The sequence below is a fragment of the Amphiprion ocellaris genome, chromosome 7 (assembly GCF_022539595.1).
Source record: "Amphiprion ocellaris isolate individual 3 ecotype Okinawa chromosome 7, ASM2253959v1, whole genome shotgun sequence".
NCBI classification, from domain to species: domain Eukaryota; kingdom Metazoa; phylum Chordata; class Actinopteri; family Pomacentridae; genus Amphiprion; species Amphiprion ocellaris.
The window spans coordinates 1,753,264-1,769,610 of NC_072772.1; the positions used below are offsets into that span (position 1 = coordinate 1,753,264).

The 16,347-nt window shown below is 39.2% G+C and overlaps 1 protein-coding gene across 3 annotated transcripts in view; it reads left to right on the plus strand.

Annotated features, from left to right (window-relative positions):
* The window catches only part of lrfn1 (leucine rich repeat and fibronectin type III domain containing 1), a 115,869-nt gene that overhangs the window by 47,318 nt on the left and 52,204 nt on the right, over positions 1 to 16,347 (plus strand). For 2 of the 3 annotated variants that reach the window (XM_023272023.3, XM_023272025.3), the window contains exon 2: positions 10,549 to 10,600. The exons of the other annotated variant lie outside the window; for it this stretch is intronic. The gene's annotated coding sequence lies outside the window, so the exon portion shown is untranslated. The remainder of the gene's footprint in view (positions 1 to 10,548; positions 10,601 to 16,347) is intronic. 3 annotated transcript variants of the gene reach the window in all.

Sequence of the window (16,347 nt, forward strand, 5' to 3'; positions counted from 1 at the left end):
ATATTTGCTTTCCTCCTCTAGATTTGTTAGGCAGTTTTCCTCTCCTACATTGAAATTAAAACCCGGCGTTTATTTAAGATGTTCCCGTGAATCTGTATAATTGTCATGGACCTAAAGTAGCGGGTGACTCTTGCGTTTAAGTGTCTTTCTTTTTAGTTGATTAAAAAAGTGCCGCTTTCATGTGATACATGTGTTTCTGCTATAATTTAAAGGATGCAAATTCACACAATTGCTCAAATCAAAGTCTTGATGAGCTAATTATATCATCAGACATGACAGCAGCCTCTCCAAAGAAAACAAAAAACCCACCAATTGTAGTGTTTTACTGAGCACCTGTCACCATGACGCATACAGCAGGTTCCTACAAATAACCTGTCACTGTTTAGTCAGTGTATGTAGCTTACACAGACATCAAACCAAACATATATGCAGCTTGCCACTGTCCGCTGTGGGTGGTCTGATAAGGAGCAGATTACATCCAAGGCGAGAGGTGTCACCGTAAAGTAAAACTCTGTTTGTAATGCTTGTCTGCCAGTTACACAGTTATGGTATTATTTTTGCAGCCTACTCAGTGTCTGTAACTTGTCACACAAAGGCACATTTACAGTCTTATTTTTAAGTCATTAGTGAGTCATTCAAATTTAGTCATTCTTTTGATTTGGATTTGACCAACTACTTATTTCCCTTTTGTTAAGACTCCCTATTTAAGCCTTTTTAGCAAGTTAATGTAAGTCTCACATGTCCCTAGAATGAGTAATTGCAGCTCAAAATACCACACACATTGTTCATTCAGCCATGCTTTTATAAAATACGGTTTTATCCCTGCTCCAAATGGGCTGTTTCAGCGTCTGTGGCTTTAAATGCAACTGAGCCACTGCTGCTGCTGTCTGTGGCCCTTTCAGGAAGAAGACTGTGTCTGGATCTGCTCTGTTCAGCAACTGACAGAGGAGCAAGACAACTGACAGTGACATGAACGAATGTGTGAGACTAGGACATGCTGTCGCTTCTAACTTTCCTTCCGAGTGATCATCTGACATGGAAATATCGGCGAATTTACAACACAGTTGTTGTCTTTAACATATATGTGTGGTGAGTTTGTCAGACGATGTTATAAAATCAGCAATTTATTGGTGCAGAGCAGCAGCAGCTAAGAGTTGACCATAAATTGACTGAAAGCTAACATGTAGTGTTAATAGGCTGCCTTTCAGTCAATATCTCATACTTGTCGTGTTGTCTCACAGCAAAAATAGAAAAATATGTAAATGAGAAGAGTTTCATTGGGAATTCACGTGCATTAAAATACAGTACATGTGAGCATAGGAGACAAACAACAAATGTATGAGTTTTGGTTGTGATGAGGAAGAAAAGGATGCGAAAAGACAATAATCAACACCCAATCTTTGGATATTAGCTTCAAGTCTGTCAATAGGTTTCCATATTTAAAGCTAGGAGGCTGTCAAGTCGTCGCAGGGTGAGAGGAATGACAGAAGTGAACAACTTGTTATTTTTATGAGTTCGATTATGCACCTCTGAGTTTAGAAAACACACAAAACAGTCGAAATGCAGTTTTGTCTTTTCTTCACTTTGCTAAGTTTCCTTCATTATGAGCTCTGTAAATTAACCCCTGATCACCCCGCTGACCTTTAATAATGCTGAGTGTAATACCACAGCACTGAAGTTTTACCGGTACATGTGATGTATGAGTGGTTCAGTGCTATTATTATCCACACGGCCATATGCAAAACCAGCAGCTGCTCTCGTTTTGTTAGAGAATCTAACGTTCAAAATGGAAATGAGGCTTGTTAAATGTCCTACATGTACGACCGTGCATGCAGATTTATAAATCAGACAAAAAGAAGGCAAAATGCATATTTCTGTCATCATGCAACACAGATTTTTAGTCATGAATTTGCACCCCTGGTTGGTAAACTTGCACACAGACACCAAGTATGTGTTTGAGTAAGTATGCCTCATGACAGAACATTTTCTTAGCTGCAAAACTGTGCTCATTTAAATGTCCTTATGTATTGTCTGTTTAATTGCATACCATTTTGGATAAAACAACAGGCAAAAATAATTAACACACATTGTATTGTCATGCTAGTTACTGTATTTATAACCCAAAGACACAGGATAATTGCTTGGTGAAATACTGCATGCATGCATATGGAAGAAAATCTGCATGTTAGTGTCTCCCACAAATTTAAACAGGGACATGATGTACCCTTAGAGGAATATTTGGAGTGCTGTGTAATCGTATTTGGGGTGCAGTATATTTGTGCTTTGGGTCTTGGCAGTTCTTGCATAGGAGCAGTTTACTCACAGGAGAAGCCAGACTGGATTCTCCATGCAGCTCATTACGAAACAATCTGCTGCTTTTAAACGGGGATGAATACAGCAGACAGGATCTGCCATTACAGAAGCTTATGCCAAGTCAACCTGCTGACGATACAGTATATTTCTCCTTCTATCTTTGTACAAACACAACTATAAAAAAAAGTTAACTAGGGGTGTGATCAGGCAGTTTCAGCAACCAGATGGTCCGTCTCAGCAGTCTAACAAGAGACTGTACTCTAGAATGTGAAATTTCACTTGGGGTGCCAGGATTGCATGAATTTCGTGAGACACGCCCCTTGAGTGTTGACATCATTAGTCCTTTGCAGTTCTGTTCAAATTTGCACCCTTATCTACAGAAATACAGCTCAACAGTGTGTGTAAGGGGGAAAATGTCAAAGATACCAATGCAGAGTATGAATTTGAGTATCAGTACCAGTATCAGTAGGATGTATAACAAAAAGATGCGGGCTTTGACTGCAGTCAGGTTGTACCTGAACACTGTTTGACAGAACATGCCTTTGAAAAATGACTATGCATGAAAGTAAGCATGATCAGTCCACATACAGTAAAAGCAATGAGTTGGTGTTCCCTTGTTTGGCAGAAATATATGTATTTTTCTGTTATTGCTGACAATTTTATAAATCCATGTCTATTATGGTTGTGTAAATGATACCTCAATTAGCAAAACTGATTAAAAAGTATCTATTTATATTATTTCTCAGTTCTTGCGCTGACTAAAACCTCTTTGTCAGATGCCAAAAATGTCTCTATGCTGGAGAAACCCTGGACAAATCTCACACAGTTTTCTGTGTTTTTGTTATTTTGCACTAAAAGCCTGCATTGCAAGTGAAATCAGCAGAGACACGCAAAAAGAGGCATGCTGTTCATTTGGCAGTTTGGTGTGTTAATTATTAGCTTATCAATAATGCATTCACCTATTAAATAACAAGTGACTCATCTCCACCTGATGGTACACTAGTTGCTTTTATTATTAAAAAATACCAGTAATTGGGGCCGAAGTCGTGCTCTCATACATCTCTAGTAAGCAGAGTACTGTGGCTCAATACCATTAGTGAGAAATTTGAAATGCTGCTGACATGAGTTTTATGCCCTCTGAGACCTTATCGATACTGGTGAGTCCAATCTATATGAGCTTTAAAGATTTTGCAGCAAAAATCCCCATTACCGCAGTCAGTCACATGTTTATGTCTGCATTAATAAGTAAAAGCCATGGTTCGGTGTCTAGATGAGCAAGTCAGCACGGAGTGAAACAACAATAGAGAAGTGTGCTGTTGCAAACATGGTACATTGCTCTTTGAAAGTAGGGAGCCAGAAGTTGCTGTGTTAAAGAAAACCCATCCTTCTTGCACACTGTCTCTCATACCTCCCTGATTATTTATGTGGTGTTGCTAAATGTGCTGAGCATGCTTAAGTGTATAAATAGCAGTATGGACATCATCAGAGGCTTGGGCTCGTGAGAGGGGGAAAGGGGAGGGGAAAGAGCTTACTACCAGAGCATCAGATCATGAGCAACAGAGACGAGCCGCCCTGACTCATCAAGAACGAAGGGAAACTCTGATCCTTCACATGCACGTGCAGTCTGCGTGTTCAAGGCTTATGGGTAACCCCACTGACCTCTATGGCCACTGGTGCATGAGTTTGTGTTGTGCTTATTGCATAATTATTCATATCAGATGACTAAATGCATTATTCAATTACCACGTTCCCCTTGGTTCACTGACTTATATATGTGGGACGTGGTTTAGGATAACACACACTTGCAAATGTAACTGTCTTTTTTATTTTTTTTCATTAAAAATAGCTGCATATCCAGAGCAATTATTAGAGCGTATCTTATTTGATGTGATTCTCTCAGGCAACTTGTATTATTGCTCAGCATCACCGCGGTCACTGTCTGCACTACGGAGCGATTCATGCCCAGCAGAAGAGTCACAACATCCAAGTCACTGTAAATATTATAGTAAAAACCTTAGCACATATTCTCCTCATCGCTTTAACACCCCCGCCATTATCTCTGTGTACTCGTGCTCCAGCTCTCTGCAGTGCAGCCCACAGTACAGGCCTCTACTTTGCCTTAGGTTGTTGCCTTTGTCTGGAGCTCTCTCTCCTCTCTGGAGGTCACTTTGGCTGCCCTGGAGGTACAGGTAATGGTCAGCGTGCCAACTGTGGGCATGCTAAGAGAACCATATGCTGTCTGTTACATCTCACTCAGCAGAGGCAACATGCTTGTTGGGTATGTGAACATGCTTAACATTCGCAACAAAGGCACTGCGGTCCAGCCGTCAGTTCAGCGTGTCTCGGTGCATCACAGCAGGTATTTCTTGCATCTTTTCCCTCCTCGCTGTGTCACTTCTTGTTTTGTATTCCAGACTAACCAGGCCTCCATAGGTCAAAGCATCTCGCTGCTATTTGCAACGGATTCGACTGGTTAAGTTCACTATGGCTGCAGTTTAAATATGTGTTTATTTGTTTTTATAGGTGTTTTTTATAATAGCCATGCGGGTCCTGGCCTCAAAATGTTTATTTTAACCTTGTGGCAAGTCAGGCAGAGTAATAGAGAAGTGGATGTGCTATGTGCCTAGCATTTTCACACATGGTTTAGACACTGCTATAGAGAGGGCCTGTAGCAGGTTCTTTTTCACTCTTCATTAGGAATTCTAGAGGGTGTTTGGACTGAGAGGCGATAATGTTTCTATGGACATCACTAGCCTCTAGTCACACAGCAGAAGAGCAGCAGATACTGAAAAATACGAGCAATAATACGATGCAGTTTTCAGTATGGAGCTGCTTTAGTTTGTGTGGAGGGCTCACCTGAAAGGAAAACATAGTGAGAGTGCAAAAATGTCAAATACATCATCAGGTTTGTTCATATGCGGACACAAAATCCAAGCTTACAGTTATCTGAGCGGCTGCCTCGCCCTGCGTACTGAAGCTCTGAGGTCCTGAAACACTGAACAAATAGCTGTTTGTCCTTGAGGGTGGCTGCAAATGAGAATCCCGAGTTGCTATGCTGGGTTTATAAAAGCAGGGAGAGGCTCACCACCACCCTGACAGCTGCAGTGTCTAATGAATCATCAATCATATAGAAATCAGCCTAATATATATATCTTCTAATTAGCATTATTTATGTACAGATGAGTATGAATCTAAAGCTGTGTTATTGTTGTAGAACTGATAGTATTACTAATTGTCTTACTCATTTCTCCCCTAAGCCAAGTGTCAAATATTTTCTCATTGCATCTTTGAAAATGTGAGGATTTGATGTTTTTATTTGTCAGGTTTGATAGTTAACAGTTGACTGATGGATAGTTCTTTCCTTTTAAGGTAGGGTTGTATGAGGCAGTTAGTCATTACCTGTAGTAAATGCAGTCTGGCGAAGCAGACAGGAGTGTAAGCAGCATACTGCTACAGACAGAACAATGTATTTTAGCCGACTAAAAATGGTCCACCTAAAAGAATCAATATCAGTTAGAGTGTAGGCTATATTTAGAATATTTTTGCTGGTTTACCTCACCGTCAGACGGCCCTTTTGGATGAGGAACTAAAGCCGGTATATCCATCTGTGCTCTCTTCAAAGCCACAATTTTACCTCACAGAACATCAGAGTTTCTGGTCTGCTGCTGCTTCGATTGATTTGTGTGTTTGTGTGACTTGGGGTTTTGAAGGGTGAGCTCAGATGGAATGAACATGTTAAAACACCAAAGTCATATTCTACATGTAGCGTGTGCTTAAACTGATATAGATTTTTTTGAAGCGGCTAAAATTCATTTTGCTGCTATTTATTGTTAAGCTTTAGTACCGATCCTACTGTAAGCTGCTTTAATTTGGGCATGATCGGCTGTACGTCAGGGATCTTTAAACTTTTCAACCCGCAAATGTTCGGGTCAGAGATTCATGACACCCACTATCACCGGAGGTGGCAGAAGCATTCAGATGCAGATAATACACATTACTGCTGCTATCCAAACACAGGCATAATGCAAATGCAAGAGAACACAACAGCCTAACAAGCATAGTAATACATTATTATATATCCTAGTAGCAGAATATATCAGTCAAAGTAATCTCCATGCATAAACTGCAACTGCTCTTTGTTTTTCATCTTTGGCTAAAATGTGCTATTTCCTATTAAAGTCAGTTTGATTTATGGAAACAAACAACAGTTGTAGGTAATGCATTGACTATACATGAGATCCTCATATAACCTCACTTTAAAATGTCCAGACTAACCCTTTAATATCTCAGAATTTGAGGCAGATGTTCGACTAAAACAAGTAATTTATACAGTTCATCCGAGGCTGTGGGAAATCATAATCAGCACTTAGCAATTACAAATATAGCAAGCAAATTAACTGATAAGGAAAATAACAAATAATGAGCAGTATATGTATTTTGAACCGCAGCAGTTAAGCTTTTAAACGCGGCACATCATCACTTTTAGCAGAAATGAAGTGCTGGCTGGAGGCAGCATATGATTCTAATGACATCTGATCTTTGAAAGATGTTTTTGAAGCAGAACTGCTTTTGTTTTGCAACCTTTTCCTCTTCTCCGCTTCCAAGTCGCACTTCCCACCACGGTGTGCTTTTTTGATGAGAAAAATAACGACAATCGTCCGAATCCGGAGTAGAAAATCCTCTCGCGAACCCAATCACTGTGTCACTGGACTGCGACGCATGTGTTTGATGTGTCTGCGTGGGAGTTTGATGAGTAGATGGAGGGGCAGTTAGCATGCAGTCACAATATGTACGATGACAGCTAAGGCAGCATGAATAGTGCTGGTGATATTTGCAGTGTGAAAGTGTGTGCAATGTGTATTAATCAATTCCTCAGTGTTGGCTGCTTCAGGGGATGTGAACATAGGATGGATGTCTCAGGGAAGTGCAGCATGCGTGAAATTGTACTTCTCACATCACTGTCTTAGGTCAGTCGGAAAGCCGGCCGTCGGACGTTATGTAATGGCGTTTTGAAAATAAAGTATTTAGGTTGTGTTGAGTTTTATTGCGAGACTTCAGATTTCGCTACATGCTTGGAATTCTGCAAATAGTACATGTTAAGGGGAGCTCTTGTAGGCAGGATGCATGACACTAAGGAGGAGGAGGAGGCAGATATGTTTTGGATGTAACTGATGGCTATACTGAACAACCTCTGAAGGTTGCTCTCAATGTCAGGATCTTTACCAGAGGCTTACCTTCTTTACACTCAGTAGAAGGGAGAGTTTGGGTTTGGTAAATATGTGTTGTTAGGACAAACATTCTGTCCGCCGTTGACTGGAATTGGTGAAAAAAAAGAAAAAGAAAAGAGGGACTGTTAAGATCCTAATCAAGATTGCTGTTTTGGCAATTAAATTTGACAGAAGAAAATCAGAGCTGTTCTTCTGTTGTCATTATTCTTGGAAAAAAAAGAAGAGAAGAAAGTGCAAAGTGGTCCCTTTTTCCTTCATCTCCAAAAGCTTCAATTAACTGTGATAGCTCCGTGTGCACCTTTTAGTTGTGCACTGGGGAGGAAGACAAGAAACAGTGGCTCCCTTGAACAGTTTTGGCCTATATGCAGCACTGTAGCAGGTAAATGAGTTTTAAGAAGGTTGTTTTTTCACTTCAAAAAGCTATTTACACCAAAAGTCTGTTTTGCTGGTTCATCCCATTCCTGCAGTTTGCTTTTGTGCCTGTGAGATTGATGTTGCTCAAATGCAGGTGTGCAGGAACCCACTTAGCTAGAAATGCTAAGTGCAGCTGCATTGACGTTCATAGTCATGTTGAATCTTTATGTATTTCAGGTGGTAAATCATCAGAGAGACAGTCTATAAATACATCAGTCACTGGAATAAAGTTGAACTAGTGTTACTCTGCATTTAAAGAGATGGATGGTGTGTTTTTATGCCTGTGCAAAACCAAATATACAAAAGCAAAACTATCAAATGGTTTACTCAGTGTGTTTATCTGCACAGAAGCATGTCCAGCTTACTAACTGCAGCGTTAATCCAGTATTTTAAGTCCAATTCACCCTCATCCTAACCAGTTGAGGCAGATAATCCACCCTCCCTGAACATGGTTCTGCCAGAGGTTTTTCCTGCCCACAGTGCTGCTCATAGAGAATCATTGGATTTGTTGGGTTTTTCTCTATAATTTGATATTTTAATGCCTCGACCATAACTATGTGAAGTGCCCTGAGGTGACTTCTGTTGTTAACTGGTGCTGTATTATTTATAACAGAATTATACTGAATTAAAGACATCATAAGCTAACCGACATATATAGTCATGGAACAGGTGTTCATGAGTTGTGCATTTAGTTTGTATACTTGTATCATTCCTCATACATATAATTCACTAGCTAATTATGCACTCCAGTGTAAGGACAATGCTGTTTGTTTACTTTTAGGATATGTATCAGTAGTATCAGTAACGAGGTTCTCTAACCTTAGCGTAAGTGGCTTGCTGAATACAGCTGGCAAACTGTGGCAAACGACTAGCTGTTGTTGGTTATCCCTGCCTTTGGCTACCTTTGTTTGAAATCAAAGACCTAGTGTTTGTGTGAATCATATAACTTTTTCGTCATCACAGTAAACAGCATCTGTGCTGTGCTAAAACAAAAGGCTAAAAGTAGGCATGAGGAGTAAAAATTTCTGTGGTACTTGTGAAATCACAGTAATTCAGAGCTGTAGAGGATCTAGTGCCATCATGCACACCTTTGTCACAAATAAATAAATTTGATTGTGCCCATTATCTTTTGGATAGTTTTTTCTCAGGCGTCCAGCCATGGGCTCCACAGAATTAGTTTCTATACAACTAAACTTACATTCTCAATTTTGAGGTAAACATATTTTCTGCTGAAGTATGTTTATTGGTGATGCATCACGAAAATACATTTCACATCAACAGTTGTTTGCCATTTATCATTTTTGCTTCACTGTCACTCCGTTTCCACCAACCAATCATTTATCTGATACGGTAGGATTCATGACCCCGGTAATCCAGTAAATGGATGAGAAGCTTCAAAATGTTGTGAAAGGGCTGTATTTTGACCCAAACCAAGATATTTTCCAATTCTTAGCCATGTGGTATAATGTCTCTCTCTACTAGCTCTTATGGTTCATGACCTTTGGGTCTCATCCAAAAATGTCAGAGGAAAGAGAGACATATAAAGTGATGTACAACATATACCCTCAAAACTTGTGTTTGACCTTTTTTTGCATGACAAAACCATGAAAATTCACATGGAGGATGTATACACTGAACATATGAACTCCACACAGAATAAAACGGTGTATGTTCTTGCAATGATGTGGACCAGTGACAACAAATTAGACTGTTAGTGCCACTTATACTAAGATTCTATTTTGGCTTTTTAAGTTGAGGGAGGTAAACGATAATGGTCAGTGGCATTGCCAAAGGTTAATTCACAGGTCAAACACAAAGCGGCAGAACCCATTCATTTGTCAGTAATTAATGAATTAATTAGCTAATTAATTAATTAAATGTACTAATAATGAATGGCCTTAGGTGGGGCTAATTAAAGGTAATGAGCTGTGGTGGGTTTGCTTCAACATTGTTGTAGTATTTGACTGCATTTAACTGAAATGTATTTCATTATTTCATTACAGTCGTTTGTGGTGATTTGTATTAAATTCATGAGCTTTATTGAACTTTATGGAAAATAGGATTTTTATGGGTGACAAACTAATAATACAGTATATAATGATACAGCAGCCTGCACAGCACAGAGGAAGAGTGCAAAACCTCCCCAAAGTGCATGTTTAATATTCAGCAGTCAGTATTCATTGAATCCATTCATTGAATTTAATAGCTGTAATGAAAAATTACATATGTGAAGGGAAAACCTACCTCAAGCTAATGCAAGTGTATGATCTGAGGTTAATTATTATACAGGCTAATCAACAATATTAGCTATGCATAAAAAGCAAGAAAATCATTATTACAGAAGACGCCACATAAAACCATATTTCTCCTTGAAAATTTCATCTGGCAGACAGGCTCTGAACAGAAAGCAATTGTTCCAGCACTACTTTGATAGAAATATCAAATCATTTGTATTAAGTCTGGGGTGGAATCAAAAATTGAACTGTAAATTGAACCTTTTCATGATTCTGACACTATTAAAAGTGGTGCCGTACGGCCCCCGATGTTATTTGTGCTTGCACATTAAGGTGTGACCGTTTATTTCTCTCTGCAGACTGCTTTGAAGTGAACCCTGTGAGGAGCATCCAAACCGACACGATATTCTGGTGAGTTACGAAACTGAAATTAAAACCCTCTTCACATTTCCATAGCACGCTGCCACACATCCAGACTGTAAATGTGAGCAGAAAAGTGATGGGCCAATTAGACGGAAGAGAGAAGCTGCGATAACAATATGCTGAAAGAATGTTGTCACCCTTTGACTGGATCGATCACTCTGGCTCAGTGTGTTTGATTCATCACACCAGCATTCTCTGCACAAAAGACAAACCCCACAGTTTTACCCCATCTTTTTCTCCCACATATATTATCTCAAATGGAGACGGAGAGGAAGTTAAAAGCACAGCATCTCATTCTTTTCCTCCCCTCGGTCACATGCAGCTTTAACCACATGTTCACGTACAGGGAGAGAGAAAAGGGAGAGAGAGTGACACTGTTAGTTATCCTCTCACATAGGCAGGTCTGGGCTGGCGCCACGACTGTTTGCCTCATAGCCTGCGCAATGGGAGTCGGCTCCATTATCAGAGCTGCTGCTTCGCCACCCTGCAGCAATCCCAGCATCCTCTGCTCCTGCAGATTTAATTTCTTATCTCAATAGGGAAAACAGCCTCTCTGATGAACAGCAGAAAACACCCTGGGCTGCTGTGAACACGGATTGAGAATATATACAATAGATGATTTGATAAACTTTTGAATGTGCATAGCACTGATATCCCTCATAGGAATTTGTGGTTGGTCACAGATATTCAAGGGAATTTGCTCTATACTGTAAATAATGATTCAAGGACTGAAGGCCTTTTTTCACAGTTATACATTGAAGCGCTTATTTACGGCTGTCAAGCATGTCAGCATTTCCTGGTAGATGAATGTCTCTCATGTGCTGCTGTTATTCTAAGATATACCAAGTCGTCCTCGTGTCTCTGTTTGCAGATAAATAAAGGCCATTCTCCAACTGCTCCACTCTCACTTGACATAAACTCAGCATGAACCGTTGCCTCATGTGTACTCCTTTTGTTAAAAGTCTTACGAGAGCACATTATCACCTCTCAGAAAATAGAGCAGCTGGATATTCTTAATGACAAGTTTGCACAAATGTCTTTGTGCGATAGAAAAAAAACGTATCCAAGCTTCTTACTGTGACGCTACCATGGATATTTTTTTTCTCTTATTGTTTTGTCATTTGCTTTCTTTCTGACAACCTGCAAAATCTCTTTCTTGCTCCATTCGGTAAGAAGTCAGAGTCTGTAATGGAATGGAAAGATTTGACTTGTTGTGGCTTTTCCAGCCCTTTACTAACAGCTTCATCAATGTCATGAAAAGCCACTAGAGTGGTAATTGTGTGTCAACTTTCCCGGACCCTGAAACAAAAGTTATTATGTGAACACAAAGAAGTTTTGTAACGTGATCTAGCCTCTGCTAAATTAGTTTTCTTACAGTGATCACTTGGCACGTCTGTAGTTAATGATAGTAGTGCTATCTTATCTATGGTCTAACCTATCAAGAGCAATTTATTATGATCATTAAAGTTTCATTAAAGTTTCATTTAAAGTTTCTTGTCTGCTTGGGAGTTTTAAACAGTGGTGGAGAAAGTTTCCAGACTGTGTAGTGAAAGCAGCAACACTGTAAAAAATACCTCAAATAAAAATAAAAGCCCTAAAATCTACTCAAAGCATCAAAAGTAAAGATTCTCCATATGTAGACTAACCCTCATTTTTTATATTATTGTATTAATACTAATCATTCAGACATCATTTATGTCATAGTTGGTCTAAAGGAAGGTCTGTTAAACTGTTTTTAATTTATGTGAAGTCTTAAAATGCTAAGAAATTAGTAGCTTTAAACTACAGTATTTCCCTCTGACGGTTATATAGAAATGTATTTTCACATTCCATAAATTGAAGTGAGGGAGCACAGTACAAGGACACGAAATCAGTACTTAAATAAGTAAGACATTGGGTGCCTTCCAATACCCATACTTCTTTACTGTATAATACACCAGAAAAAGATTTAATATGTCCCAAGACATAGTAAGTCAAATGCAATAGGCCAAAAAAAAAGTACCGGGCTGTCCTACTACATTTAGCTGATTTGCAGTATACAAGCTTTTCTAGCTACTTTGACCCACAGTCCTCTGTGCAGTGGACAATACGTCGCATTCGTCACAGTGTCTTGCTAGAGTATAAACAAGCCAGGGGACAGCTCATTTCGCACTACAGACTGCGACAGATACTCTGTATGAGCCAGAAGGTCAAAGCTTAAGGTGCAATGTTGTGATGAAGTAGAATGTCCCAGTCATATGTACGTTGAAGTACGTAGTGAAAGTAACGCAGCTTTACATTAGAATTTAGATTTAAAGGTTCCTGAATACGCAACTGGAACATAACAGGAAGAGAAAAAAAATGTCTAAAAATTCCCAGTACAGCATCATGTCATAGTACTAAAGAGAGACGTCAACACACACAGCTACTAAACAGTGCAGATATTGACTCTGATCATTGTCAGGTAGCGGGGGTTTATATAATGTGCCACTGTGAAAGGACATTGCTTTTTCTTGCTTTGAGCCAAGAGTCCTGCAGGATGCATTTCTGCACAAGGTCAGCGTCTAGTTTTTAGCTTCACTCGGGGAAGCACCCATCAACTAATTTGGCAGCTGGGTGGAAATACAAAGTTAACAGTTCATAGTATGAGCGATAACAAAGCCGGTTAATTCACCTAGAAATACACGAGAGAAGAAATGTTTTAACGAAACCAGCAGCATACGACCGAGCTTCTTTGAATTAGTTTTGCAAAGTGAATCTCACAGAAGATTTTGGTGTTAAACTGAAAAACAAGCTGATGACGTGGTAGAAAGATTATTAATTATGTGATTATGTTCCTTTTTGGTGGCAAACTGAATCCAGGAAATGAATTTGACATCTATGACACCTCCTTTTACATGTGAGAGCCAGGTCAGTACTTTGATTAGTTTTTCCTTCTAGAAGCTGTTTTATCGAGACACTGCAGAGAACTGAGCTCAACACAGGGCTAATACCAATTCATTACTGGTGAGACTCTGGTTCGTGTATTTGTTCCCGACCTCATGTGTCCTTGTTAGCACAAATGCATTTGCTTTATGGAGTTGTTTTTAATGAGAGAAGCCATTTGCAAACATCATGACACTTTGCTACTGCGGATCTTTGAGTGCTTTATGTGTTAAGTTCAAAAGGGGCAATAATGCAAAGGGAGCTATGGAGGATAATGATAGTGTAAGAACGCTTAATTCTGAAAATGTGATAGTTCATAATGTTTTCTTTGTTTATTTAGTGAAAAAAAATAGAAAGGAATAAAAACTGTGACTCTTTCCACTGTGATAATTGTATTGCATCCTATTTCTTCATGCTCTTTGTTTTTTTGATAGAATCAAAAATGTCAGAGTTGTCAATCTAAACAGTGATTCAGGAGCACAGAAAAGATAAAATGCATTTTATGTCACATAAAGTTGAAGCGACAATATAAAGCAAATAAATAAATATCACACAATTAAATTAGTGCTGATCCGTAAAAAAGATGCTTTTAAAATGCTTATTTAACAGTTCTCCTTCCCTGAAGTTTGACAAAGGATTCAGAAGCAACACCTCCGGTTATGAAAATACCCAGTGTTTTCTACAAAGAATAAAATCATTATCATAATGTGCCATATAATTAACCAGCCCTAAGCGGTGCATTTTATAAATGATTGATTATAACCAGTAATGCAGATTTATCACAACATTTCTTACTCTTTATTAACCTGTGCAATATTTTGCAGCTAACTTACATGTTTATCTCATGATACCATGCAACAGAAAATGGCAAAACTAACTGATATTAGATTAACAGTTTTCCTCCACTGGAGCACATTCAGCACGGCAGAAATATCAGTGCACCAAAATACAAACTTTTGACTCATTTTGAAATTAGACTCTCTTCATGCAAATAGCTGTTTTGATGTCTTTTGTTGGCATCTGCTGCTTTTCTCAAGGCGCTATAATTAAACAGGAGGAGGCCGCAACCCTTCTTTATTCTGTGTCACTTTGAGAAATGGCTGCTGCAAAGCACGCTGTGTCAAAGCAATACAACTTGAGCATCACCTAGATTGCACACGGAATTGAATCCAGTTTGAAGCGTGTGTGTATTTGTGAATTTATCTTCATTTACCACGGCGGCATAGAAGACAGGAAATGCACCAAAACTGAGTTTGTGGTAAATTTTCTCAACAGCATCACGCCTTATTTTCGATTTATCACAAACAAGTGCACAGCTACCTGTGAAGCAGAGGTTATGAAGCCACATTACTCGCGACTCTACAGCTGATATCTTATTGAACTGCTTTGATCCCTTCCTCTGCTAATTACTTAAGTCGTGACACTGTCAATTATAGATAAACACATTAGAAAATGGGGGTTAATAGTCAAGATCGAGTTAACAGTTAAACCACTTCAAGGTTATTTCACTTGTTTCCCAACACTTATGAGAGCAGTAGTCCATCACAAAATAGCCTCCCTCTTCCTTTTTTTTTTAAAAATCTACCTTCCATGTGCAACCCCCTTCAGGTTTACACCCACAGCTCATCCCCCTGAACTGACAACATCCTCAGGATAACTCTCATACATCATCATTAAAGAGCACGGACTCAGGCACTTTGTCAGAGTTTGCAGTCCAGTGAAAAGGTACAAAGGGGGCAGAAAATAGATCCCTTTGATGAACAACAGATTATGATGGAGAGGTGAGCAAACATTCCTCTCATTCTCTGCCCACATGTGCAGGTGCAGCCTCCTCACACAGTAGCAAATTGATGTCTGATCCCATAGACAAGCCGCAAATGGAATGTAATCCTCTTGGATCTTTGTTAAAAACTACAGTGAAATGTGAATCTTTCTTTTCATATTTAAATATATAATACAATAGGACCTGCACTTCTATAAAAACTGATTTAATATACTTGCACATATGTATTTTTTAGGTCCTATTCAGTATTTATAGGCCTTTCACATATATTTACACTCCAAAAACAAGCTTTCTTTCATAGTTTTGTGTGCCTGTATTATCAGAGGATCTGCAGCCTCTTTCAGCCTGACTCCAATTGTTGTAATGTGACAAGTGAATATTTGACATATAAATTCTCACTGAGTTGTGTGAGTTGAAAGCTCAACCCGACTGGTTCTTCAGCTACAGTCTGTGTTTCCTCTGTTTTGGTTGGCTCACCTCTCAGGGAGGTGTCTCCAAATTTAGAAACCTTTCTGACAACGTGTTAGCTCTCAAGCACAACAGCGTGCAGCAGTTTACAGACGGGGCTTTATTGTAGTATGCATGAGCTTAATGATAAAAAGAAAGTGTTAGAATGGAATATTTAGAGCTGAAATTTAAATCAGTGATCTTTGTCATATTGAGTGCAAAATTTTGTTAGCAAGCAGTGCTTCTTGTAATGCAGAATTACCTGCTATTTGCGTGTTTATCTTACAAAGATGTCTGCTTTTGTGCAATACTGTGCAAAAGTTTTGGGGCATTTTACATTATTAGATTTCTACCATCATGAAATGCCTTCAGGAGGCATCAGATCAATGCAGATTCATTGTGCAACATCACGACAACGAGCTGAGTCATGAAAAACTATCTTCAGCAACAATGAGAACAAAGAGTCCTGCAACAGATGGCGTGGCCTCCACAGAGCCCTGTTCTCAACATCGTAGAGTCATTCTGGGATTATGTGAAGAGACGGAAGACACTCAGACAATGTGAAACCTCAGAAGATCCTTGGAATGACCTACCTGCAAAG